The 27,189-nt window shown below is 41.1% G+C and overlaps 1 protein-coding gene across 6 annotated transcripts in view; it reads right to left on the reverse strand.

The window, feature by feature from the left end:
• The window catches only part of PTPRK (protein tyrosine phosphatase receptor type K), a 579,201-nt gene that overhangs the window by 448,771 nt on the left and 103,241 nt on the right, over positions 1-27,189 (reverse strand). The window lies entirely within an intron of this gene.

Consider the following 27,189-nt stretch of genomic DNA (forward strand, 5'->3'; position numbering starts at 1 on the left):
TTTGATAGTCATGCTTATATAAATATTTCTTCATTTATCATATTTTTGGTTAGGAATCCTGACCGGTTGTGAGATGGTTAGTTTTCTGCCTTACTCAAAGGAATCTTGTTGTGGTTGGTATGGTATTGCATTTAAGAAATCATGGTACGAAATGGCCTGATAAGTATAAGGCAGATTCCTTGGTTCCTAAAAGTGGGAAGAGACTCAAGGGCCACAGTGACTCCAACATTTATTTATGTATTTTTATGTACAACATTTATATACCGCTTCATTGTAAAAAAATCTCAAAGCAGTATACAGAAAGAATTAAAACAATAAAATTATTGGCAAAAGCGTTAAGGATACTTAAACACATTCAAAATAATAAAACCAACAATGAGTTAAAAACAGATTTAAAAACACAATAGCTTCCACATGCCTGGAGAGGCTTGCCTCAAGAAAACTGATTTTAGCAGGTCCTGAAAAGAGGCATCTGCCTAATGTCAATAGGCAAGGAGTTCCAAAGCGTAGATGCTGCCACTTTACAGGACTGATTTCTTACAAGAGCAGAACAAGTACTATGTGGCACCCATAGCATGGAAAGCACAGCTTGAACTTGGCCTGGTAGCAAATCAGCAACCAATGCAGATTTCAGAGTAGAGGTGTAATGTGCTGATAGGATCTCACTCATGTCAGCAATTGTGCTGCAGCATTCTGCATTAACTGCAGTCCCCAGGTCAGGTTGTGCTGCATGGGGATTTCTGTGACCTTGGCTGACTGGCTGCTAGGATTTTTTTAGTTTGGGTTTTTGGTTATGAATCCTGACTGGTTGTGGGATGCTGAGTATTCTGCCTTACTCATAGGAATCTTGTTGGTTTAGGAAAGTGTTATTGCCTTTTGTGTTGTTTTTTTCCTCTTTGCATTTCACTTATCTTTAACCTCACTCCATTACAGCCATATAAGCAACAGCAGCAGATGCAAGATAATTAACTCCCATTAGTGATAAGAGCAAGAATTTATTATTATTTTAATTAAAACAAGAGGCTTATGAGTACTTTGAAGAGGACCAGATATTTATTTTCTTTCTGAGCCCAGGACTGGGTCTTTCATGATGCCCGGTGTGTGTGTGGGGGGGGGGAGCAGGAGAGTAGTCGATAAGACAGACATCCTGGCATTGGTAATCTAATTAGCAAGGTATGTGTGGGGTTGTTGCACACTTCCAGGCCCAGTTTCATTTTGAGTATGAAGGGGGAACCTGTGTAGATGTGGTTGATCAAAGGGAGAAGAAATTTTGAGTTAAGCAAAGCTCTGCTTTTATAAAACCTAAGAAACATACAGATACTTTGAATGTCTGAGTGCCTGCACCAGTGGAATACAGTAGGGCCCCGCTTATACGGCGGGTTAGGGACCAGGCCCCCGCCGTAAAGCGGAAATCGCCGTAAAGCGGAACCCATTGACTATAATGGGTCGCGTCACGCGAAAATGCCGCAAAATCGGCTTTAAAACGGGAAATTTCCCCTAATTGAAAGCCGCCGCATCAGTGGAACGCCGGAAAACAGAACGCCGTAAGGCGGGACCCTACTGTACTGGAGGAACTTGTAAAACTTGCTGCAACAGTATTTAGAACTGAGCATGTGGTGTGAAAGACTCCTTTTCCTAACATTTTGGCTTCTTGTTTTTTTCCACCCACCACATCTCTGAAATATATCGTATATGTAATGGTTAACCATACTAAAAAATGTAAATAAGTCTATTTCGGTCAATGACCAGCAAAGGTTAACCATACTGCTGCCCTGACTTACTTTAGTTTGTTGCTATTTTGTGTTTTTATTATGTTTTTATATTGATTGTGTATTTTTATTGTTTTTATTATATTTGTAAGCTGTGCTGAGCTCTGTTTTTAACAGCAGAAGGGCAGGATATAGATCCTCTTAATCAATCAATCAATATTCCATAGTGTTGGAAACTAGAGTCTAGGCATTTAAGGCTGAAAATGTTGCTTTTAAAAAAAAGATTTCTCACATCTTTCCCCAGTTTTTGGTGGTAATTCCTAGGCACAAAAACAAAACAACTGGACAATCCAAATATTAATATGCAAATAATTTGCATAATATGCAAATAATATGCAGATTAGCCTGCCCGGATTTGTGGAACTGGAATATGGCAACCCTTAAGCCTACTACCACAAGGACATTCAACTATTTCCTATTCTTGAACTACAGTATAGAACTTGTACAGGATGCATGTGTACTACAGGGAGGGAAATTACCTAGAAAAAGAAGTGGCAGACTATCTCATCTACTAGCAAAACTTGCTATGTAGGATTTGAAATTAGATGAAAAATAGGCAATCTTAACAGAATTTAGATGATAGGAAGAGTGAGGAATAATAACAGGTTTCAGGAAAATAAGCTAAGCAAGCATGAGCTCAAAAGACACAAAACTGGATTGAGAAAAAAAATTCTCACTCTCTCGCAACACTAGAACTTGGGGACATCCAAAGAAGCTGAATGTTGGAAGATTCAGTACAGACAAAGGAAGTAAAACTATGGAATTTGTTGTCACAAGAAGCATTGATGGCCCCCAACTTGGATGGCTTTAAAAAAGGATTAGACAAATTCATAGAGGATAAGGCTATTAATGGCTACTAGCCATGATGGCTATGTTCTGCCTCCATGGTCAGAATCAGTATGTTTCTGAATACTGGTTACTGGAAACCACAGAAGGGGAGATTACTCTGATGCTCAGATCCTGCTAGCAGGCTTTCTACAGGCATCTGGTTTGACACCATGAAAACAGGATGCTGGCCTAGATGGCCACTGACTTGATCCAGCAGGATCTTTTTGTCTCTTCCTATCAGTGCTAAGGAAGGACATCTCTTTGGAGGAGGAGAATTAAAACTGGAGAGAGACTGTAACTCAGTAGAAGATCAAATATTTTGCATGCTGAAAGTTCCAGGTTAGATCCCTGGCATCTTAAGTTAAAAAGAATCAAGCAGCAGCTGATGAAAAAGAACTCAGTTTGACCCTTGAAGAGCAACAGCCAGCTGAAAAGAAATAGTACTGGGCCTAATGGACAAACAGTCTGAGCTAGAATAAGGTGTGTGCGTCAGCTGTGTGTGTGGGCCAAATAATGAGGCAAATCAGGTGATTTGGGGGTTTCCCTCCTTTTTGAGTCATAGTGCAATATCTATACCCCACAAGTTGAATTGAGATCCCCACAAAGCCTTTTTGTCTCTCCGTTTTTGTGCTGCATACTGTTCTATATTTTCCTGTATATCTCTCAGTTTCTCTAGGTCTATGGGCTTCACAAGATGTGAGGCTGTCCAAAATGTTGCCTGAAGAGCACTGAAGAACTGGGTTTAAAAAACAAAACAGAAGCAGAGGATTCTTTTTTTAAAAAAGGTAAAAGCTTCATTTAACTTTCTTTTAAAAATCTTGTTTCACTGCTTTAACAAAATAAATAAATAATAAAATAATAAATAAATAAACAAAAAAACTAAGAAGCCCAGAACTCTTCAGAACTCCACAGGCAGCATTCTAGAGCAGCCTCATATTATAAGGTCTATCAGAGACCTATAAACACCTATCACAAGGCCTGTACAGTCTACTGGAGGACACAAACAACCACCAGAAAGAAAGGCTGGTGTGAAGCAGCAACATTTTTTAAAAACGTACAAGCAAAAATACACACCATTTGGCTACCTCTTAGCTATTTTAGGGTAAGAAAGAGCAGGAGGGATTATTTACTTCCTTCACAAAAAGCCCCATGGCCTATTTGGCTGCAATTAATCCATTCTGGAGGGCCTTCTGTGCCTGTAAATTCCATCCACTTTGGCCCCAAGGGGGGAAAGTTATTGTCTTGTTTAGCTTCTTCTATAGTGAATACAGAGAACAGCTCAGAACCCAAAACAAAGACCAAAGTTGAGAGAGCACAGAGTGACAGAAACAGATCAGAATTTTTAAAAACACAGAGATACAAGGCAAATCATGGGAACCCTGTTAACCCCCAGCATAAGGTACTTTATGTGTCTCACTGTGTAGACTTCTCACAGGGCAACAGATGTTAGTCATATAATAAACTTTGCAGGGGCTCTTATCTCAGCCTACACTTAGAAATTCTTGCACTTGCTGCGTAGCTTTGATAACGAGAGGCAAAATCAGAAAAAAAGATAATCTATGGTAATCTTAACTAAAATGGCTGGTTGTGAACATGCATTATGATTACCTATACTGACTGGCATTTATAATCCATGGGCACAAGAGAAGTCACGAACTGTAGAGTGTGTAGTTATAAAAAAAAAAATTCCAAGATAGAATCATAGTTTGCCGTAGTCCAGTAACATATATTCATGACCTTTAAAAACAGCAGCACAACAACTTGCAATGGTCATAGCTCAGGGGTAGAGTATCTGCTCTGCAAGCGGTTCAGTCTCTGGCATCTCCGTGTAGAGCTGGAAAAGACTCCCTGTCTGAAACAGCAGAGAGCTGCTCCCAGTCAGTATAAACAATATAAGCTAGTTGGTCTAACTCAGCATAAGACAACTTCCTGTCTTCCTGCGCTTGCCTTTTAATAGCTTTATGACAATGATCAGTTTGACAGATTCAGATTTATGACTACATCCTGACAAAAACCATACTTCCTTCATGTACTTCATCTTTTCAACCCAAATATATGTGTCTAGGTGCCCTTAAAAGAACTTTTAACAACTGAGCAACAATGCATTAACTGGCTACCATTTTAGAGGCTGCAAATTGCCAAGCTTCTTACGTAGCCGTTCTAATACAAAAGGGCTATGAGACAGCTACAAGTTACCCCAGTAGGAAAGCATAATGTTATACAAAACTACATTGGCACCGAGAGTTCAGCTATGAGTAATCTCAGCTTTTTTACATATTCAGGTTTACAGGCACATACTATTTAAGGTATGCACCATTCAGATTCTTCAATACTGTACCAGGGAGGAAGAGATGGGGCACTATTTTAATAAAGGGCACAAAAAAGTGACATCACTGTCTGTACAACAGTATAATATTGATGAAAAGGTCTATTAACGCTACAAAAGTAAAAACTTTCTCAATATATTGTCTGCTAGCATAACACCACCCTGGAAGCATTACTGAGGGGCAGTTTATTATTATTATTTAAAAAAATTATAGGAGGATGAAATCCATATTGTGCTGTTTTGTTTCTACCTGGCTCAATGCAAGGCTTGTCCAATCCAATCTACTCTTCACATATAGACGTTTTCATTAGCATGAAGGAAATTCTACAAGGAAGTAAACATTATTCTTTGCAACAGCCATACCAACAGTTAAATAACTTATAGCAGGCATCTTAGAATCATAGAATAGTAGAGTTGGAAAAGGCCTATAAGGCCATCGAGTCTAATCCCCAGCCCAATGCAGGAATCCAATTTAAAGCATACCTGACAGCTGCCTCTTAAATGCTTCCAGTGTTGGAAAGCCCACCAGCTCCCTATGAAATTGGTTCCATTGTCGTACTGCTCTAACAGGATTTTTTTCCTGATGTACAGCCAAAAACCTGGCTTCCTGTAAGCTGAGCCCATTATTCTGCCTCCTGCACTCTGGGATGATCGAGGAGAGATCTGCCCCTCCTCTGTGTGACAACCTTTCAAATACTTGAACAGTGCTATCATATCTCCCCTCACTCTTCTCTTCTCAAGGCTAACCATGCCCAGTTCTTTCAGTGTCTCCTCATAGGGCTTTGTTTCCAGTCCCCTGATCATCCTTGTTCTCCCCTGAGCCTGTTCTAGTTTGCATGAATCCTTACAGCGTGGTGTCCAGAACTGGATGCAGCACTCAAGATGAGGCCTAACCAGTGCTGAATAGAGGGGAACCAATACTTTATGTGATCTGGAAACTATACGACTGTTAATGCAGCCTAAAATAGCATTTGAGTTTTTGCAGCCAGATCGCACTGTTGACTCATATTCAGCTTGTGATAACAGCAATTCCAGGATGCAGTAAATTTCAATCAATTATTTAAAACATTTTTAGTAGTAGTAGCAGTAGTAGTACTGTATTCATATTACTTGCCAAAATGGTATCTAAGTGGTTTACAAATGTAAAATCAGTTATAAAAATATATTCCCACATAACTAAAATACACAAGAAAACAATTTCATCAAAACATTAAATACATTCATAATTAAAATGTAATAATACTAGCCCTTAAAACAGCATAAGGATTAAAACAGCAATTAAAACCATTAGATCAGGAGAGTCAGGCCAGGATATTTGAAGTGTATTAATATTTCAAAATGTGGCCAAATTAAACCAGACACTATACAATCAATAACGTTTAAAACAACACTCAATGGCCTACATCTCAAGAGAAGCTCTGCAAAAGGCTCATAGATCAGTAGTGGATCACATGCTAAGGTCCCAGGTTCAAACATTGGCATCTCTAGTTAAAAAGGTTCAAACAAAAGGTGATGGGAAAGACATCATTCTCAGACCCAGTCAGAGAAGACAATTTTGGGCTAGATGGACCAGTGGTCTGACTCAGCATAAGTCAAAGTAATGTGTTCATATATGTAAGTACTAAGCAATAATACTATGGAAAATAGGCACATCACATGTGCAAACTCCTCTATCATGATTGGAAGCCTATCCTGTATTCATTCTATACATCAGCTAGATCACTGCAAAATGGGCATGTAATACCCATGTGACACTGATCTGTGATAGGATCACACAGCGTTGCTGGAACTGACTACAGCATTATAGTTTACAACATGGCAAGTCCAATGAATACCATAAGCCAGGGCTTCCCAAACTGTGATCCTTGGCCTACCAGTGGTCCACAAACTTCATTCAGGTGGTTCATGGTATGTCTATAAAATACAATTATAAATCATACAGCATCTAGCACAATGCATTACAATTGCTACAAATAGGCAGAAAAACCATTAAGTAGTCTGCCAAGACCCTCAGCAATTTTTAAGTGGTCCATGAAGGAAAACAAAGTTGGGAAACACCACTATAGTGATCAATCCCACATTAACCATATGACCATAAACATGCCCACGAAAGCAAAACCCAAGTTGAGAGTGGGAACATGGAACTGCCTAGTCAGACAGCTGTTAAACCATATTAGAAGAGGTGGCAGATACTGGCATGCTTTTCTCATCAGGCTCAGCTAACTTGGCAGGGGGAGGGAAAGATAAAGATTTGTGAGAATGGGAGAGGAGAGAATTCATTCCTTAGGAGATAATGGGAAAAAATCAAAACAACTGGATGCTGTTTGATGACAAGCTAAACTTTAATATCTCGTGACTATGCTGGACTGCCTTTCTAAAGCATCTAAAATCAGTTATATTTCCACCTGAGTTAATTTTAATATATATTAGGCATTTATACTTTAGATTGTCAAACAAAAACAAAGAGCAATGTTCTCTACTGAGCTGATTGCTATGTCAGAGCAACTGTCAGGGAAGGCACATTACAAAATGGAAAAGTCAGGGGGAACATACCAGGAAACACTGAAGATTCTAAGTAGTTACAACACTATTCTCACCAAGAGACCTTTTTATAATCAGCATCTGTCATGACAAAACCTAATGTTCAAACCTGGCCCGCTTTTACATTATAATAATGCTAGGGCCATTCTCCAGAAAGCCTCCCTTTTTTATTAGACAGTTGAACTGATAGAATGGGCAGTGGTATTCCTTTAAGCAATGTTAGCATTGTCTGCTGTCACAATACCAAAGTGACATACTGCTTTAACACTCGTGCCTTAAGGGCAGCCATTACCCTTTTTAATGGCTTAATTCCCCCCAAGTATATAAATGGAAAGTACCAATGGATCTCACATAGACTCATTTGGAAGAGGAATGTTCCTCATTGCTGTCCTTCAAATCCCCTATTAATTTTAGGAATCTAAATTCTGATTAGTGCTAACTAGTGGTGAAAGCGAGCGAGTAACTTCAGAGTTTGCCATTTATTGTCAGGCCCAGGATGTGACTCAGGAACCAGACCAACGGCTGTAGTTAATTCGTGTTTTATTAGGGTAATGTCCAAACAAAGACTGCGTTTTCTCATGAAGCAATACAGGGATACAGGTCCTGCGGCGTTGGGAGAAAGTTGACAGAGCAAGGGACTTCTTCCCGCCTGTTCTTTAAGAAGGGGCCAAACGGGCGCGCAATCTTTCGCTCCTCCTTAACTGCCCCTCAGGTACTGCCCGCCTTCCCCCCCTTCTCTCCTGTCTTTTCAGCTGTCTGCGTGTGCGCGGTGAGGGGGGAAGCATCACCCCCTCCTCTTCTGAAGTTTCCGATTCCAGGATGGGGGATAGGGGAGGGGCTGATGGTAAACTGCCTCCCCGCTTTTCGGCTGTGAGCAGCCCTCCCTCTTTCCCCTCTTGCTCTGAGCCTGAAAGAGGGGGAGGCGTGAGAATGTCCAGGGAGGGCTCAGGCTCCCCGTTGCTAAGCGACCTTATCACTGGCAGTTCCTCTGTTTCGTCTTCGCTCCAAAGGGGGGAAGTTCCTCCCCCTTCCCTCTGCCATCCATCCGAATACTCTTCTCCCAACTCTCCGGGATCCAGCTCCCCGGGATTGGGACCCCAGCTCTGCCTTCCGACATTTATACCAGCAGAGCCAGTAATGGCATATATCCTTGATACACTGAAATGGATTTAATTAACTACTATTTTGAACCCCTTCTCATTAGTCATCAGTAGACACAACTCAGCACTGCAAGTGCAATAAAAAGTACCACAAACAAATTGGCAAGATCTTGCTTGAAATATTATTAGACAATTTTTAAAAACACAGCATTTCCAAATATAGCTTATTATATTATTAAATATGAGCTTTTAGATACAATACAAAAGTGATAGGTAGGACAAGTTTAGCCCAGCATGAGCTGAATGGGCTTAATGAGCTGAGTTTCATGTTCACCAACCTAAGAGGGAAGGCAACATCACAAAAATGTAAGGTCCCGCAATATTTGCTGACTGATATTTAACTTCCACTCTTCTGAAAATGCCTTTCTGGGAGCTAAACCAGGACACTAAATCTAGACAGTGCTTTGATCCCTAAGGTTGATTTACAATGCCATTTTTAATTCTAGTGGTTATTCGAGGTAAGCTTCAATTTGGGCATTTTGACTCATCTTGAAAATGTCTCACTGCAGATTGACACCCAGCATTTCTTGGCTCATTTTTCAGAATTTTATCTGGGCTTCCTGGGAAGAGAGGATGGCTCAGGGGCAGAGTACAGGCTTTGCATGCAAAAAAAAGTCCCAGTTCAGCCCCTCTAGTGTCTCTAGTTAAAAAGGATCTCAAGTTGCACGTGGTGGGGAAAGCCTGAGACCCTAGTTGGGCAAAAGGAAAGACTTGAGACTGCTGCCAATAAGTGTAGACCAACCTTTTCCAATCTGCGGCTCTCCAGATGTTGCTGGACTACAATTCCCATAATTCCTGACCATTGAAGGTTGAGAAAGGTTGGTATAGTAGACAATATTGCGGTAGGTGGACAAAACAATCTGACCTGGTATAAGGCAGCTCCCATGTTTCGTGACTTGATAGTAGCCAAAGTACCACTATTTTCACAAGACCATTCCAAAATACCCCATATGAAGTCAAGGAGTTGAGTCTTAAAACAATATGTTCAACAGATCAAAAAGAAAGCAAATTCAAGTCCACTTTGGTCTGCTCTGTCAAAAGCCACTGAGAATGAAAGGACAGCTACATTTCTGCACTGGGGCTCTTTTGACGCAAAGAGGGAGCATTTTTCACAGAGTGTCAATTTTTTATTATACAGAAACATGGTATCATTATACTGACTTTATTTTATATCATGCAAGTTATAAATAAACTAATAGGAAAGGTATAGGATAGGAGAAAGATTACTTGGGTAAACCAAGCTATGCTTAAACATTATGCCCAAGATGCACAGAATTGCCCAACTCATTACAGGTGCCTATGAGCACTTTTGACTTGTGTTTCCAAGCACCGTGCTACATCCCTCTACCTGGCAAGCTGCTTCTGAAAAAGAGGTGAGCTTCTGGAAGCAGTTTCTGATAAGGCCTACCATTCAGAGAACTAAGATGACAAAACCCAAGTGGCAAGCTCTTGAGCACATCTTAAAACCAGTCATCGGTCCCAGTCCAAACCTGCTTGAAGTTTTCCTTACACAAAAGAAACAGTAAAAAGTACAGAATACATAACAGCATGAGCATTTATTCTAAAGCTATTTATGTGGGATATCTCACACTAGAGGGAGAGATCCCTTCTCCCTCTCTCCAGATAATTTTCAATATAAATTATAGAAGCATTAAGAAATATATGAAGAACGATGTATCAGCATGAACCATTTTATATTTTAAACACCACAAATCTATCACCCATATATCCCCAAGGGTGACAGGTTAGAAGAAGATTAAGAAAGTACTCTTCCCTATTGTTAAACCACACTGTTTTTATTTGTCAACATGCATAATTTTTAGAACGCATAATGGATAATGCTCCATTACTATGCATCATTTCAAAACAGATATGTGGGTAGACTGCTGGATCTGGACAAGGGGCAGCTGAGTCCACACCCCCAGTCTGCCATAAAGGTCACCCAGTGATCTTAAGCTGCTCACTCTCAGCCTCACCTACTACACAGTATTATTATTACTGTGAGGTTCAATCATCCTTGTATTTTATCTCTGCATTTCAGAATACAAACGTAGTAAGGGAAATTTAAAACACATCAAATTTCAGTGGCTAAATGTTACACTTCTCATTTTATATGGTACATTTGAACAAAGCATTTTTTTTTAAAAAATGGGGGATTTTACATTTACATTTCTTTCTCAGTTTATCCTAAGGGAAAGTCATACCTATACACTTTTTTTATTCAGCCACTCTTTAACTGTGAAGAAATTGTGACTCACCCAAGACTTCTTGACTGAACACAGACTCATCATTTTTAGGGCAAGTCACACTAACCCAAACAACTGAATCCTTGTGATATTTAACAGCAGGAACACACTGAACCAAAGCAAGTGAAGAAGCAGCAATAACTGAACAAGACTGATTTCCAATTCAAGATCATTAAAATGCAATACTGCAATGTTGCTTCATTAAAGATGGTAATAAAATTCATATGGCATATAACACAAGGGGGTCCAGATGCCCTCGCTCCATGTGTTGAATGAAATGTGAAGGGGGTTGTGAGGTTGTGTGACAAGGGAGAGGGGCTCTGATCACAAAAAGGCCCCAGGTTCAAGCCCCAGGTAGGGCTGGGAATATCCCTTATCTGCTACCAGTCAGTGTTGAAAGTACTGAGCTAGATGGACCAATGATCTGACTGAGTATAAGGCAGCTTCTTATGTGAAGTATCCTCCCCCCCACGCGCTGCACACAGTGGCCACACAACTCCTCTGTCTACATGTGTGGTCAGCATGTGATGCTCCTCCATGTGAGGGCACAGAGCCCCTTCAACATGCCAGCTGAACACACAGACAGCGAGTGGGTGTGGCCACTGTGTACGGTGGGGGGAAGGCTAGTGCAGCCCACATACACATTCTTTCAACATGAGGGGAGGCATTTGAACCTTCTAACATAAGAAGCAATGTAAAAACAAAATTAGCAACCTAATTAATACACCTCTCACTTGAATTCTTAACCAATACTACCAAAAAGCAGCCTTATCCCTTAATGACAAATCAAATAAATAAGAAACTTCAAGACTCATTTGGAAATCCAGGCAGCATGCCAGCTAATCAAGAATTAACACTACAAATTAAAATGACATGGGATATCTGGTGCATATTTTATTTCAAGCCAAAGTTATTTCTTCAACAATAGCTGGGGTTAAAAATAACCTTGATGTTTAGGAAACACTAAACATTACCAAAAACTGACACAAATTAAACTCATTCTGAAGTATGCTTTTGAAACTAATCTGAGAGGAGCAATTGACACAAAGTAACATGAAATATCAAAGGCTGCATATTGTTCACACCACACTGTCTCAGCATACATCAATTAACGTTCAACCTCTCAGATTACTGTATTTCAAGTCACTAGAAACTTGCTAACATCATCATCATATAGCTTGAAAATGACAAAGAACCTCATTAAACAAGTACGAATGCATACTAGCCCTATCCAGGAAAAACCATAGAGAAGTACTTATACATTCATCTCAACCAACAACAAAGAGAATATTACTGAAAATTAACACTTGTCCATTGGACTCTATGAAATCTGATTCATTCCCCACTTCCTTTCTAGCTTGAGCTTCCAAATGCATGAGATATTGTATGTTACCATATGCCCTACCACCGAGCGACAAAATCTTTACTCACAATGGGAGAGCTTACTAACAGCATATCAGTCTGCAAAGGAACAAACAGTACTGACATCTCCCCTGCACACTCGATGCAAGTACTATGCTGCACTGATATAGGTCCCATAAGACCAGGGATCCCAATCTCATGGAAGAGCCTACAAACAGAAAGCACAGAGGTCAAAGGACATCAAGAGTAGGATGTAGCCCCAATCATTTCAGCATGTAAGGAAACTTGTGGGTGGAAAGAATCAGAAAGGACTAATGTAAACAGGATACGAATGGCTCATCACACACTTTATCTGATAAACCAAGAAGCAATTCATTGAGATCTCTGAAACTGAGAATTATTACTGAACAGCAACATGTCCAGATTTTTAATGTTTGTTGTATCTGCATGCTTATTAGTGAAACAGCAACACGGAAATAGAGGCCACTGCCCAAATGAGCAATTCCATTTTGTTCTTTACCACAAACAAGTAGTACCGGAAGAAGTACATGGAAAAGCATATACTGTGTGGACTCTGTGCACTTAAAGGTGTTCAATCCTGTGTACAGACTGCACCAGTGACAACTCCATACAGAAGACATGTTAAATAGAGAGGGGACTGGATAGGCTGTACATGAATGCTGCATAGATTTGAAGGTGTAAGGAAAGAAAAGGAAAGGCTCACATAAAGCAATGGTTGCTTACATTAGTCAGAATCAACTTGCAGAGACAAATACCGAAGAAGCTTTATTTATTTATTTTTAATGACAGTAACATTGACAATGAAGGAGAAATGAAAAAATAAGTAGATCACCCTGATTGAAAAGGCATACATTTTAACATTTAAAATTTAAAAGTGACTTAAATTTTTATCCCACCGTATTCCAGATGCTTGTTATAAATAGCAACATTAAAATAGCCATAGTTTGCAGATGTGGTATGACCAAGTGGATCCAAGCTGTGGTCCACACATCACTGCAGGAGGGAGTGGTTTCAGCCGCCTTGAAAGAGGCAGTGATCTGACCGCTCCTGAAAAAGCCCACCCTGGACCCATTGGTTTGTGACAACTACCAATGGTTGCAAATACTCCCTTTTTAGGGAAGGTGATTGAGAGGGTTGTGGCACAGTAATTGAAAGTACTCTTGGATAAGACAGATTATCTTGACCCATCCCAGTCTGGGTTCAGGCCTGGTTAAGGGACTGAATCGGCCTTGGTCGCCCTGATGGATGACCTCTATCGGGAGAAGGACAGGGGAGCACCACCCTGTTATTCTTACTTGATCTCTCAGCGGCTTTGGATACCATTGACCATGGCATCCTTCTGGCCGACTTGGTGAGCTGGGTATGGGAGGCACTGTTTTACAGTGGCTCCGATCCTATGTCCAAGGTCATTCTCAGAGAATAGCATTGGGTGACTGTCTTTCAGACCCCTGACAGTTGTGCTATGGGGTGCCGCAGGGTACCATCTTGTCCCCCATGCTGTTTAACATCTATATGAAGCCCTTGGGAGTAGTCATCAGGAGATTTGGGGTGAGGAGTCAGCAGTATGCTCTTGATACCCAGATCTATTTCTCTGTAACACCTTAATTGGGAGAGGCCGTGCAAGCCCTGGACTGCTGCCTGGACTCGGTGGTGGGCTGGATGAGGGCCAGTAAACAGTTTGAATCCTAGCAGGAGGGAAACACTGTGGGTTGGTGGTTCCCGAGTTCGGATAATTGGTCAGTTGCCTGCTTTGGAAGGGGTTGTACTCCCTCTGAAAGAGCAGGTTCGTAGTGTGGGAGTACTCCTGGATCCATCTTTGTCGCTAGAGGCCCAGGTGATCTCAGTGGTTAGGAGTGCCTTTTACCAGCTTCGGCTGATAAGACAGCTGTGGCCAGGATAGCCTGACCACTGTTGTCCACGCACTGGTAACCTCCAGGCTGGATAACTGTAATGTGCTCTATGTCCTTAAGGTTGGTCCAGAAGTTGCAGCTGGTGCAAAATGTGGCAACAAGACTGCTCACTGGGGCAGCGTATCACCAACATGTCATCCTGCTGCTGAAAGAATTACACTGGCTGCCCATCCGCTATCGGGCCAAGGTTGTAGTTTTGGTATACAAACCCCTATATAGCTTGGGACCAGGATACCTGAAAGACCGTCTTGTCCCTTATATACCCAGTTGATCACTGCGCTCTGCAGGTGAGGGCCTCCTGCAGATACCATCTTGTCAGGAGGTCTGTTCTGCACAATATAGGAAATGGACCTTTAGTATGGCGGCACCTACCCTGTGGAATTCTTTCTCCTTAAATATTAGTCAGGTGCCATCTCTGTTATCTTTTTGGCACCTATTGAAGACCTTCCTCTTTCAACAAGCCTTTTAAGTGGAGATCTTATCCCAGTCTGCTTCTGTGTTGTCTTCTGCTCCAGGTATATGAAGGGGAAGAGCTGCCTGAAGTTGGGTGTGTGTGTGTTTGGAAGGACTCTGGGTGCTGCTGCAGCTGTTGCCACTTACCTACCCTGCCTTCATTGGGTGTCTTTTGCTCCAGGTATATGAAGGGGAAGAGCTGCTTGAGGTAGTGCCTTGGCACATGCCTCACCATTGCGCCAAGTGCGACGCTAAGTGCGCACTTGGCATCGTCTTGGGGTTGTTTTGGAGAAAAGACAATGAAGAAATGTTTATAGTGCTATTGGTTATGGAAGATGGGGTTAGGGGAGGAGAAGCACAATGGGACATTGGAGAATATGTTGTAGATATTGGTATAATTCCTATATTTGGTTTGTTTTATTTATTCTGATTATGTCATGTATATTGAGATTTATTTTTTACTTATGTTTATTTAAAATATGATGTATTGTTTTTCCTTTTAATTGTACCAAATATGAATTGTATATTATATATTGTATATTGATTTTTATGTTGTAAACCGCCAAGAGAGCTTCGGCTATGGGGTGGTATAGCAATCATCATCATCATCTTATTATTATTATTATTATTATTATTATTATTATTATTATTATTATTATTATGTTTTTAAAACTTTTTGAAAAACCAATGTTTTTAACCTTTTTTAAAATAAGTCTTGAAAGCTTTAAAAATGTTTTTATATATGTTTTGTTTTAAAGTATTTTAAAGTCTGTTTTTATTATGATTAAAGTGTTTTTGGTGCTTTTGTTTGCGGCCCTGGGCTCCTTCTGGGAGGAAGGGTGGGATATAAATCAAATAATAAATAAATAAAATAAATAAATTATATTGGTATTACTCAGGCACTCCCAATGAGCCTTAAAAGTCCTTCAGTATTTTACAAAGTTGTGTAGCCTTCAGTAAGCTTGTAAGCGTACTTTGGGACACCCACCAAAAATGCCCATCAACATGCTCTTTTGTTGAACAACCTTGGCATACTAGAGAATATACTCAAAAAGGTTTTCCCAGTCTTCAACAGAACTGTTTAATATACCATAGGTAAAAGGGTAGATGCCTAGTTTTGTTGCATCCAGCTTTACACCTCGTTGGACATCCCTGGGTAGGGGAACACCAAAAGGCCCAGTTTCCATGGCCTGGGTCTCCCTCTTGCTGTGGGGAAAAAAACCTCACAACCCCCAGGAAAGTTTGGCTTCTTATACTTTATTAGGGACAGGCATTACATCACTCCACACTTCCCCAGTGAGGGTTCTTTCCCAGTCCCTGAGGGGGGGAGGGCTAGGCTGAGGCCTCACCCCTCGCCCTGTAGCCTTCCAGCCCCTGAAGGTCTCTGGCAGTCCCTTCTCCCTCTCCAGCTTCATTCAGGCTTTCTCTTATATGGGCTTCTGAAGGCTCCCTACCAATAGTTTAGTTTCTCCCCAGCTGTTCCTCATTTGGCTTGTCTCTTGGCCCTTCTTCATCAGCCAGTTCAGTTGACCAGGGACCTGATTCTGCATCCACACAGGATTGAAGTCAAGGGGGCACTAGGACAGTCCCTGGCAGTCCTTCACACAGCTCAACACCAGATACCAACAGAATGCAGCATGCCTAGCAGTAATAAGGTTAAAACTGACTTTGGACATTATGACAATAAGCAGACATTCTCCATAATGTATAGTGCTGTTTTTTTCTTTTAAGAATACACACTGTGGAGCCCAGCCATAGATCTCTCAAGCATGAGCACCCCTTATAAGGAACAATGAGGGTACATGCTACACAGACATGCATCCACCATTTCCTTAAGGTATGAAGCATCTCCAAGTGGCAGGGGCAAACAACCTATCAGGCAGCTGGAAACCACAGCAAACATAAAGCTACCGGGGTCTGTTACACAGTGCCTGGATACGTTTAAATGTATCAAGCCCAACCTGCTCCTTTCACCTTTCTAGTCATTCTCTAGTTCACTGTACGCAAAATTGACATAAGATATTCTACGGCGTCAATAATGAACTGGAGTGCTTGGTCTTAGAGGAGAGCATTGATATAGTGAGCATAACAGAGACCTGGTGGAATGGAGAAAACCAGTGGGATACGGTTATCCCTGGATATAAACTATATCGGAAGGACAGGGAAGGACGTACTGGTGGCGGAGTCGCTCTATACGTGAAAGAAGGCATTGAATCCAGCAAGCTCGAAACCCCAAAAGAGGCAGACTCCTCCACAGAATTGTTGTGGGTGGTGATACCATGCCCCAGGAGGGACTTAATACTGGGAACGATCTATCGTCCCCCTGATCAAAATGCTCAGGGAGACCTGGAGATGAGATATGAAATTGAGGAAGCATCCAAACTAGGAAATGTGGTAGTAATGGGTGACTTCAACTACCCGGACATAGACTGGCTGCATATGTGTTCCAGTCATGACAAAGAAGCAAAGTTTCTAGATATTCTAAATGACTATTCCCTAGACCAGTTGGTCATGGAACCGACCAGAGGGACGGCAACCCTGGACTTAATCCTCAGTGGGGACCGGGACCTGGTGCAAGATGTAAGTGTTGTTGAACCGATTGGGAGCAGTGACCACAGTGCTATTAAATTAAACATACATGTAAATGGCCAATTGCCAAGAAAATCCAACACAGTCACATTTGACTTCAAAAGAGGAAACTTCACAAAAATGAGGGGATTGGTAAAAAGAAAACTGAAAAACAAAGTCCAGAGGGTCACATCACTCGAAAATGCTTGGAAGTTGTTTAAAAACACTATATTAGAAGCTCAACTGGAGTGCATACCGCAGATCAGAAAAGGTACCGCCAGGGCCAAGAAGATGCCAGCATGGTTAACGAGCAAAGTCAAGGAAGCTCTTAGAGGCAAAAAGTCTTCCTTCAAAAAATGGAAGTCTTGTCCAAATGAAGAAAATAAAAAAGAACACAAACTCTGGCAAAAGAAATGCAAGAAGACAATAAGGGATGCTAAAAAAGAATTTGAGGAGCACATTGCTGAGAACATAAAAACCAACAACAACAAATTCTATAAATACATTCAAAGCAGGAGACCATCTAGGGAGACAATTGGACCCTTGGATGATAAGGGAGTCAAAGGTGTACTAAAGAACGATAAGGAGATTGCAGACAAGCTAAATGAATTCTTTGCATCTGTCTTCACAGTGGAAGATATAGGGCAGATCCCTGAACCTGAACTAACATTTGCAGGAAGGGATTCTGAGGAACTGAGACAAACAGTGGTAACGAGAGAGGAAGTTCTAAGCTTAATGGACAATATAAAAACTGACAAATCACCGGGCCCGGATGGCATCCACCCGAGACTTCTCAAAGAACTCAAAGGTGAAATTGCTGATCTGCTAACTAAAATATGTAACTTGTCCCTTGGGTCCTCCTCCATGCCTGAGGACTGGAAAGTGGCAAATGTAACGCCAATCTTCAAAAAGGGATCCAGAGGGGATCCCGGAAATTACAGGCCAGTTAGCTTAACTTCTGTCCCTGGAAAACTGCTAGAAAGTATGATTAAAGCTAGATTAACTAAGCACATAGAAGAACAAGCCTTGCTGAAGCAGAGCCAGCATGGCTTCTGCAAGGGAAAGTCCTGTCTCAGTAACCTATTAGAATTCTTTGAGAGTGTCAACAAGCATATAGATAGAGGTGATCCAGTGGACATAGTGTACTTAGACTTTCAAAAAGCGTTTGACAAGGTACCTCACCAAAGGCTTCTGAGGAAGCTTAGCAGTCATGGAATAAGAGGAGAGGTCCTCTTGTGGATAAGAAATTGGTTAAGAAGCAGAAAGCAGAGAGTAGGAATAAATGGACAGTTCTCCCAATGGAGGGCTGTAGAAAGTGGAGTCCCTCAAGGATCGGTATTGGGACCTGTACTTTTCAACTTGTTCATTAATGACCTAGAATTAGGAGTGAGCAGTGAAGTGGCCAAGTTTGCTGATGACACTAAATTGTTCAGGGTTGTTAAAACAAAAAGGGATTGCGAAGAGCTCCAAAAAGACCTCTCCAAACTGAGTGAATGGGCAGAAAAATGGCAAATGCAATTCAATATAAACAAGTGTAAAATTATGCATATTGGAGCAAAAAATCTTAATTTCACATATACGCTCATGGGGTCTGAACTGGCGGTGACCGACCAGGAGAGAGACCTCGGGGTTGTAGTGGACAGCACGATGAAAATGTCGACCCAGTGTGCGGCAGCTGTGAAAAAGGCAAATTCCATGCTAGCGATAATTAGGAAAGGTATTGAAAATAAAACAGCCGATATCATAATGCCATTGTATAAATCTATGGTGCGGCCGCATTTGGAATACTGTGTACAGTTCTGGTCGCCTCATCTCAAAAAGGATATTATAGAGTTGGAAAAGGTTCAGAAGAGGGCAACCAGAATGATCAAGGGGATGGAGCGACTCCCTTACGAGGAAAGGTTGCAGCATTTGGGGCTTTTTAGTTTAGAGAAAAGGCGGGTCAGAGGAGACATGATAGAAGTGTATAAAATTATGCATGGCATTGAGAAAGTGGATAGAGAAAAGTTCTTTTTCCTCTCTCATAATACTAGAACTCGTGGACATTCAAAGAAGCTGAATGTTGGAAGATTCAGGACAGACAAAAGGAAGTACTTCTTTACTCAGCGCATAGTTAAACTATGGAATTTGCTCCCACAAGATGCAATAATGGCCACCAGCTTGGACGGCTTTAAAAGAAGATTAGACAAATTCATGGAGGACAGGGCTATCAATGGCTACTAGCCATGATGGCTGTGCTCTGCCACCCTAGTCAGAGGCAGCATGCTTCTGAAAACCAGTTGCCGGAAGCCTCAGGAGGGGAGAGTGTTCTTGCACTCGGGTCCTGCTTGCGGGCTTCCCCCAGGCACCTGGTTGGCCACTGTGAGAACAGGATGCTGGACTAGATGGGCCACTGGCCTGATCCAGCAGGCTCTTCTTATGTTCTTAAGTTCTTATGAACATCACTTCTAAGCCAATTTCACATTTAGGAACACCTCCAGTAATCTAGGGAGATACCAGTGTGGCATGATAAGGTTGTGGAAAGCACTTGAGAGAGGTTTGACAAAACATCTTGAAAAGCTCTATAGAAACTGGAACTTGAACCTTCTGCAGTTTAACCTGTCATTTACAACTCGAATCCTTATGAAGACTGGACTGAGGATGAAAAGAAGCAATATTCTATATACTTAAGTTTTATCACACAACTTACAAACCCTATTTAATCAATGCCTATTTGTTTCTACTTCAAGAAGATTAGAAGAGAATGTGATTACATTATAGGAAACTGATTACTCTGGTGCCAATATGCAACTCCCTCTCCTGATCAAAATCTAGTTTCTACTCATAGGCAATTTGAAATCAGCATTTAAAAAAACTATAGCAACAAATTATTTTTGCATTTCACACGTGGAGGGGTCAATAATGATCACTCACTCAAGTTGCACCACCTTTGATAAATAGTTTAGCATGCTTATTTAAAAAAGATTAAATAATTGTTTCTCCTAAATCTGAAAAATACAGATTAAGTTTCAAAAACTGCACAATATACTTGCTGGGATCCAATGTGACCCATACACAAACCATGCACATATGTGCACATGCATTCTCCTAGTGGCAGCCCTTTCAGCTTCATATCTTGTTCTGGAGCTTTATAGTCTCACGTATAAATGCCAAGCCACGGAACAATAGGGAAAGGTTTTGATTGCTGAGAAGACAGCATAGCTGTTGTAGCAAACAAAGCTAGGAAAAGGCATTCCTGGCATTCCTGTAAAGTCAAGTAGTTAATGCTCAAGGAGCATTTCTGTTCTGTTCTGTGAACCTTTTTTCACAAAAAGTGCAACATCCACAGTAGGCCATCTATCTCCTCTTCAGTCTAGAGATCTACCTTCTACTATCAAATTCTGCCTTATCTGATTGGCCCTCATTGTCCAGTCCATTAGTGATTCAGTGCCTCTCTGGTATCCAAGGAGAAGAGATCATCATAATGACACTTAATCCCATTTTGTTGAACGACTGCTGTCAGTCATTTCATGTAAATATTAGATTAGAACAGAACACTGAGGAATCCCACAGGATCTTTCTCATGTGACAGAAGAAGATTACACCAGCACCATCTTCTGGAAGTTACAGAAAGGACTGGACACTAAAGAGCAATGCCTTCCATCCCCAATCTTGCCAGGAGGACTAGACCAGACTTCCCCAACCTGGTGTCCCCCAAATGTTTTGTACTACAACTCTCATCAGCTTCACCCAGCACAGCTGGAGCTGGTGAGAGTTATAATACAAAATATCCCAAGGACACCATGTTGATGAAGACTAGTCTAGCAGGATGCCATGGTCAAAAGCTACTGACAGAGCCTATGACAGTCCATGACAGAGTCCATGACAGGACATGCTACCTTATGTCTCCCTTCCATCTAACAGCATTCCATGGCAGTTTGTTTCCAAATCAGGCCTAACACAAGAGCAAAATGAGTTCAGGAAAATTAGTCTCCCCCAGGAGAAACAAGAGATCACATAGGCCTTTGAAGCGTTCTGTTTTGCAGGAAATATCAAAAGGGAGTTATTGGCAAGTAATTTGGTTCACCTAAACTAGTGAAGGAAAATCTCTTGGGGAACGAAAGGAAACATGAGACTTTTCAGTTTCCGTTCATCTAAGACTGTCTTTCCCAACTAGTGGCCCACCAGGTGTTTTTGGATCACAACTCCCATCAGCCTCAGCCAGCATTGCCAATGGTCAGGAAAGATGGGAATTGTGGTCCAACAACATCTGTTGGCCCACTAGTTGGGAAAGGCTGATCTAAGAGAAGAAATGTACATTATTTCAGCAGTCAGAGAGCAGCCTGGAGTTTACCCCACTTGTCACTACATATATCCAAGAAATACTTCCCCACAACAAGAGTGCAGATTGCCTCCAATCATGGATCATGCAACATTGAGAGCTTTACCTAACTGCACACACCAACAGGACAACACCATTAAACAGAAACAAATCCAGTAAAATGCAGAACACGGATTGATTGGTCCAAACGACCAAAGCAAAAAAACCATTGATCCCAATTCATCTTCAACACAAGGCTCTTTGCCAGGTAGCAAAGAAAAACAGACATCTTTGACTGCTTGAAACCATGAATCTGCAACACTGAGTTACTTTTCAAGTTTTACCAGACTGACCAGCACCATGAGAAAACATATAGACTATAATACAGAGAAATATAATAAGGGGGAAAGACTTCATATACGACAGTAACCTCCAAACAATAAAAGCTGTTTAAAAATCAATATTTCATAACTGGCACATAATGCATTGGAAATATAGCAGAACACATGAGCACCAACATCAATCACTGGTGAACTTAAGCCTTTAATACCTTCTTTGCACTATACAGCCAATGAAAAACAAATAATTAGTTAAGTGAAACTTACTCTTTTTGTATGGGTATTGTTAAATGGAACATTTCAAAACTGTTTTACAGTGGTTCCAATCCTACCTCCAGGGATGTTTTCAGAGAATAGCATTGGGTGATTGTCTTTCGGCCCCCTGGCAGTTGTGCTGTGAGGTGCCGCAATGTACCATCTTGTCCCCCATGCTGTTTTAACATCTATATGAATCCCTAGGGAGTGGTAATCAGGAGTTTGGGGGCAAGGTATCAGCAATACACTGATGATACCCAGTTCCATTTCTCTGTAATATCTGAATCTGGAGAGGCTGTGCAAGCCCTGGATTGGCTGGATGAGGGCCAATAAACTGAATCTGAATCCTAGTGATTAAGTATTCCTTGAACATCAGTCTCAAGCTGCAATCCTGTCCCTTCAACTTCACATTTACCAGGAAGATCAAAGACCTTCTTTTGGGAGAAGACTGAGCCAAAGTAGGAATTGAGCACTTCTGCTTTTTCTTTGTCATTTGTTATCTTGCCATCCCCATTGAGTAGCTGCACCACCATTTCTTTTCTCTGTCTTTTACTATGGATGTACCTGAAGAAAGCTTTTTTGTTGCTTTTATCATCCCCGCTAACTGCAACTCATTTAGCCTTCCTATAGCTATCCCTGCAATTCCGTGCTACCTGTCTGTACTCTTCCTTTGTGGCCTGGCATTCCTTCCACTTCCTATATGTGTCCTTTTTTTGTTTTCAAATCATCTCTAAGTTTTTTCTGAAGTTGTACTGGCTTCTTCTGCTGGCTTCCCCCTTTCTTCCTTCATGGAATTGTTCGCCATTGTGCCTTGAGAATTTATTTATTTTTAGAAACTCTCACCCATCTTGGGCTCCTTGTCTCATTATGGTTGCTTGCCAGGGAACCTTACTTATAATTGTTCTGAGTTTATTAAAATTGGCTTTCCTGAAGTTCAGGGTACGCGTATGGTTACTCTCAGCTTTTGCTTCATTTAAATTCAAGAACTAGGGTTAAATTTAGAGTTAAATTTAAGTATAACATGGTCACTTTCTCCCAGACTTCCTGTAACTGCCACTTCATCCACTAAGTAATCTCTGTTGGTTAGAATCCAGTCAAGGATAGCTGATCCTCTAGTTGCTTCCTCCACTTTCTGTAGGAGAAAATTATCTCCAACACAAGTCAGGAATTTCTTGGAGGGGCTGTGTTTGGCAGAATTTGTCTCCCAACAGATATGGAGGTAATTGAAGTCCCCCATTACTACTACATCATGCCTCCTCAAAACACTGGCAATTTGCTTTTCAAATGTTTCATCCTCATCCTCTCCTTAATTGGGTGGTCGGTAGTAGACTCCAACCACCATGTTCCTTTTATTGCTTGTCCCATTTATGTTAATCCAGATATTCTCAGTGGGGCTACCAAGCTCATACTTCTGTATTTCTGTGCAGGGATATATATCTGTAACATATGGCATGACTCCACCTCCCTTTCTATTCCTTATGTTCATTTGAACAAGTTATATCCTTCAATTTCTGTTTTCCAGTCATGGGAGTCATCCCACCAAGTTTCAGTTTTACCTATCAAGTCTTATTTTACTCTCCTGTATTAAGAGTTCAAGTTTGCCCTGTTTGTTTCCCATACTCTGAACATTAGTATACAGACACTGAAGACCATGTAATTTGCAGTCTGGCTTCCTTCTTACATTTTTATGAAGATTATTATTGGGCCCCATTAGCGCTTTATATCAGATCAAATTGCCATTGGTTCATATAGCACAGTCTTGCCTACGCCAATCAGAAGCAGTTCTCCAGGGTTTCATATGAACTATTCTATCCCAAGCATCCCTATGTTCCTCATTCCAATGTTGGAGTGTATGTATACATTCCTCTCCATTCCCAAAAATAGAGGCAATGGGGAATGCCTACAAGAAGCTTGCGCATCCTGGGATTGCAGCCATCATAAAAACACTGAAATAACCCTACTCTTCCTGCTTTCATATACTGCATGTTTTTAAAGAAAATCACAATGCAATTGACTTAACACAAGGCAGACATGTCACAGGAAGGATGAGAAATCAAAACCCTCTTTATGACAAATTTCCAAGCCCAACTTCTTTTGTCCAATTTCAGTGTTGCCCATTACAGTTTTCAGTACTGCCTTTGTGCAGATCCAAAGATTCTGTGGACGGATTATACAATAGGAATGCACTATTTTTTAAACATTTCTTAAAGTGGCATTTCTGAAGGCATTTTTTAAAGGCATTGTTCCCATAAGTCAAACCATTAATTGTTTGCAATGGGAGCCTGAGTGGCAGTTGGTTTTCCTTTATCCTTAAAACAGTTTAAGAAAGCTTCAAAATTCTGCTAGGATTCCACAATGCCTCTCTGGTTATAATGAAACCAATTCATATGCAGTTTTACGATTCTCAGGTGTAGCAACAAGATCTGTTAGACTTAATTAATAGATCTGTCACTGCTGCAAACCTATCTCAGGTACTTTAAAAACTCACTTAGCATTTGAATGGTTCTACAGTACTGTAAGGTATGGTGGAAGTGAGAAAACAGATTCATAAAACACATGAAACTACCTTACATTGAGTTGCACCTGAGCACAGTGCTGTTTGCTCTTTTGGGCAAACAGTCTGTGGGGTGCCTGGGAAGAAACTGGCGTGCCAAAGGGATTGTAGGGACCAACAGGGTTTAGTTCCTCTGCCACCCAACATGTGTCTCAGTAAGTCTCCCTTTTAGGTTGCTGCTTTCACTTATGTTAGAACTGTCCCTCAATGATAGACACTTAACACTGTAAAACAATAGAGACAAGCATCTCTCACCAGGAGCCTCTAGTGATTAGCTGAGAAGGACAAAAAAAAGTGTCATTCCAATTTTAGAAACGACATCTCTTGGCCTCAGGGTGAGAGCTATCAAGAAGTTGCTGAAGTACAGAATACTACAAAATAAAATGTCAGCTAAAAATGCAATGAGTAAAAAGCCAAGGGACTGCATTTGGGCAACCTCATATACTTACCTTTGTCATTGGGCAGCCAGAGTTTTTTCATCATTCAACCTTAGATGAAAGGGAAAGTGACGACACAATTTTTTAAAAGATATGACTTCCAGTTATGAGCAAGAGTGATTTAAGGTTGGATACAAGTAGATCTCTTAGAGGACTGAAGATGGTATTTTAACAGAAGAATTTGGGGTTGGGGCAGCAAACAGATCACTAGGAAGACTGGCTCCCCTCACCCCACCTTCCAATATGTATCAGTAATACTACCTTGCTGCAGACTGCCAAAGAGGAAACAAAATAACTTTTTATGGCATTCTATTAACCTTTCAGGGAGCCAGTGTGGCGTAATGGTTACAGTGTTGGACTATGACCTGGGAGACCAGGGTACAAATCCCCACACAGCCGTGAAGCTCACTGGGTGACTTTGGGCCAGTCACTGCCTCTCAGCCTCAGAGGAAGACATGAAACCCCTATTCATGGGGTCGTCATAAGTCGGGATCAACTTGAAGGCAGTTCATCATCATCATTATTAACCTTTCAAACATAAATGGAGAGAAAGCATGGGGAAAAGCATAAAACATTTTGCACTTAAAAGCTTCCTTCCATTCTTATTCAATTTATTAAACAGCAACAATTGCTGTACTTTTTTAATGCAACAGGGGTGAGGAACTTGTGGTCCTCCAGATGTTGCTGGACTGCAACTTCAATCATCCCTAACCATTGGCTATGTTAGCTGAGACTTATTTATTTATTTATTTATATATACCGCCCCATAGCTGAAGCTCTCTGGGCAGTTTACAGCAATTAAAAACAGTAAAAACAAATACACAAATTTTAAAACACAATTTAAAAACAATTTAACTGACCCTGTACGATTGGCAATGGTAATTAAATAATTTGAGTTGTTTATACAACTCAGTTTGTTGCTCGTTGTACCCTGTGTTACTATGTAGTCTTATTTTATAACTCCCAGTATTATGTTTTATATTTGTGGTCAGTTGACTGTAAATAAAGATGATGATGCCCAACTGATGGGAGATGGGAAGGCCCTTCCGCATTATAAGACACGCAGCCATACACATGCAACAACTCACACCAAGCCACACTATTCCAAAAACTGTTGCATAAATACCAGCTGCAATGATGATGATATACTACCTTCAAGTCGATCCCGACTTATGGCGACTCTATGAATAGGGTTTTCATGGTAAGCTGTATTCAGAGGAGGTTTACCATTGCCTTCCGCTGAGGCTGAGAGGCAGTGACTGGCCCAAGGTCACCTCATGGCTGTGTGGGGATTCGAATCCTGGTCTCCCAGGTCGCAGTCCAATCCCTTAACCACTACACCACACTGGGTCTCGGTGCCAGCTGCAAAGTGGTACTTAAAAGGCCGTGAGAAAACATAGCAGAGCACAATAGCTTCTCCTGTACTCCCTCGAAAATGCAAATGCAATATAGTTCAACCATTGTAGCTTGTTAATTTTTGTTTATATGCCCCATCCTTTAAAAATGAAGACAGGTTTAAGCAACTTATATTAGATAAAATTAAATAAAAGAAACCTTTTCTTTTTTAAAAAAAGAAAAGAAACTATAATTGAATGAATAAAGTAATATAGATCTTCTGTGTTAAATGTTCCAGTGGTTTAGAGGTACTTTCTACAATATGAATTTTAGTCAGTTTAGTCAGTCACCTCATGAGTCCATTCCTCTGATTAAAATCTTCCTAAGAAGAGAGTGGCTGCTTTCATCCACAGCTTCATAAACTGTGGCCGTGGATGAGTGGCATTGCCATGTGCTCCTCACCTCCCTTTCCCTTCACCCATTCTATACCTTCCTCAGTGCAGCAACCCACATCTGCATGAAGCCATAGTGGTCCATTATATCCTATTCAGCTTTAGGTTGGTTAACAAAGCAAAATAGGACTCATTATTACTGTTTCCTTTGTATCAGACAACTGTGGCCTAACTGAAAGCAGGATCTCTTGGCTGAAGCTGATGCACTATGGCAGGAAGGAAATGAAGGGAGGGAGAGAGGGAGGGAGGGAGAGATGTGCAGCCATGGCACTCCTCCATGGCTTCTTGAACCATGGATAAACATTAGAAGGCACACATTCCTAGCCCTGGACAC

Source organism: Rhineura floridana, chromosome 4 (genome assembly GCF_030035675.1).
Source record: "Rhineura floridana isolate rRhiFlo1 chromosome 4, rRhiFlo1.hap2, whole genome shotgun sequence".
NCBI classification, from domain to species: Eukaryota; Metazoa; Chordata; class Lepidosauria; order Squamata; family Rhineuridae; genus Rhineura; species Rhineura floridana.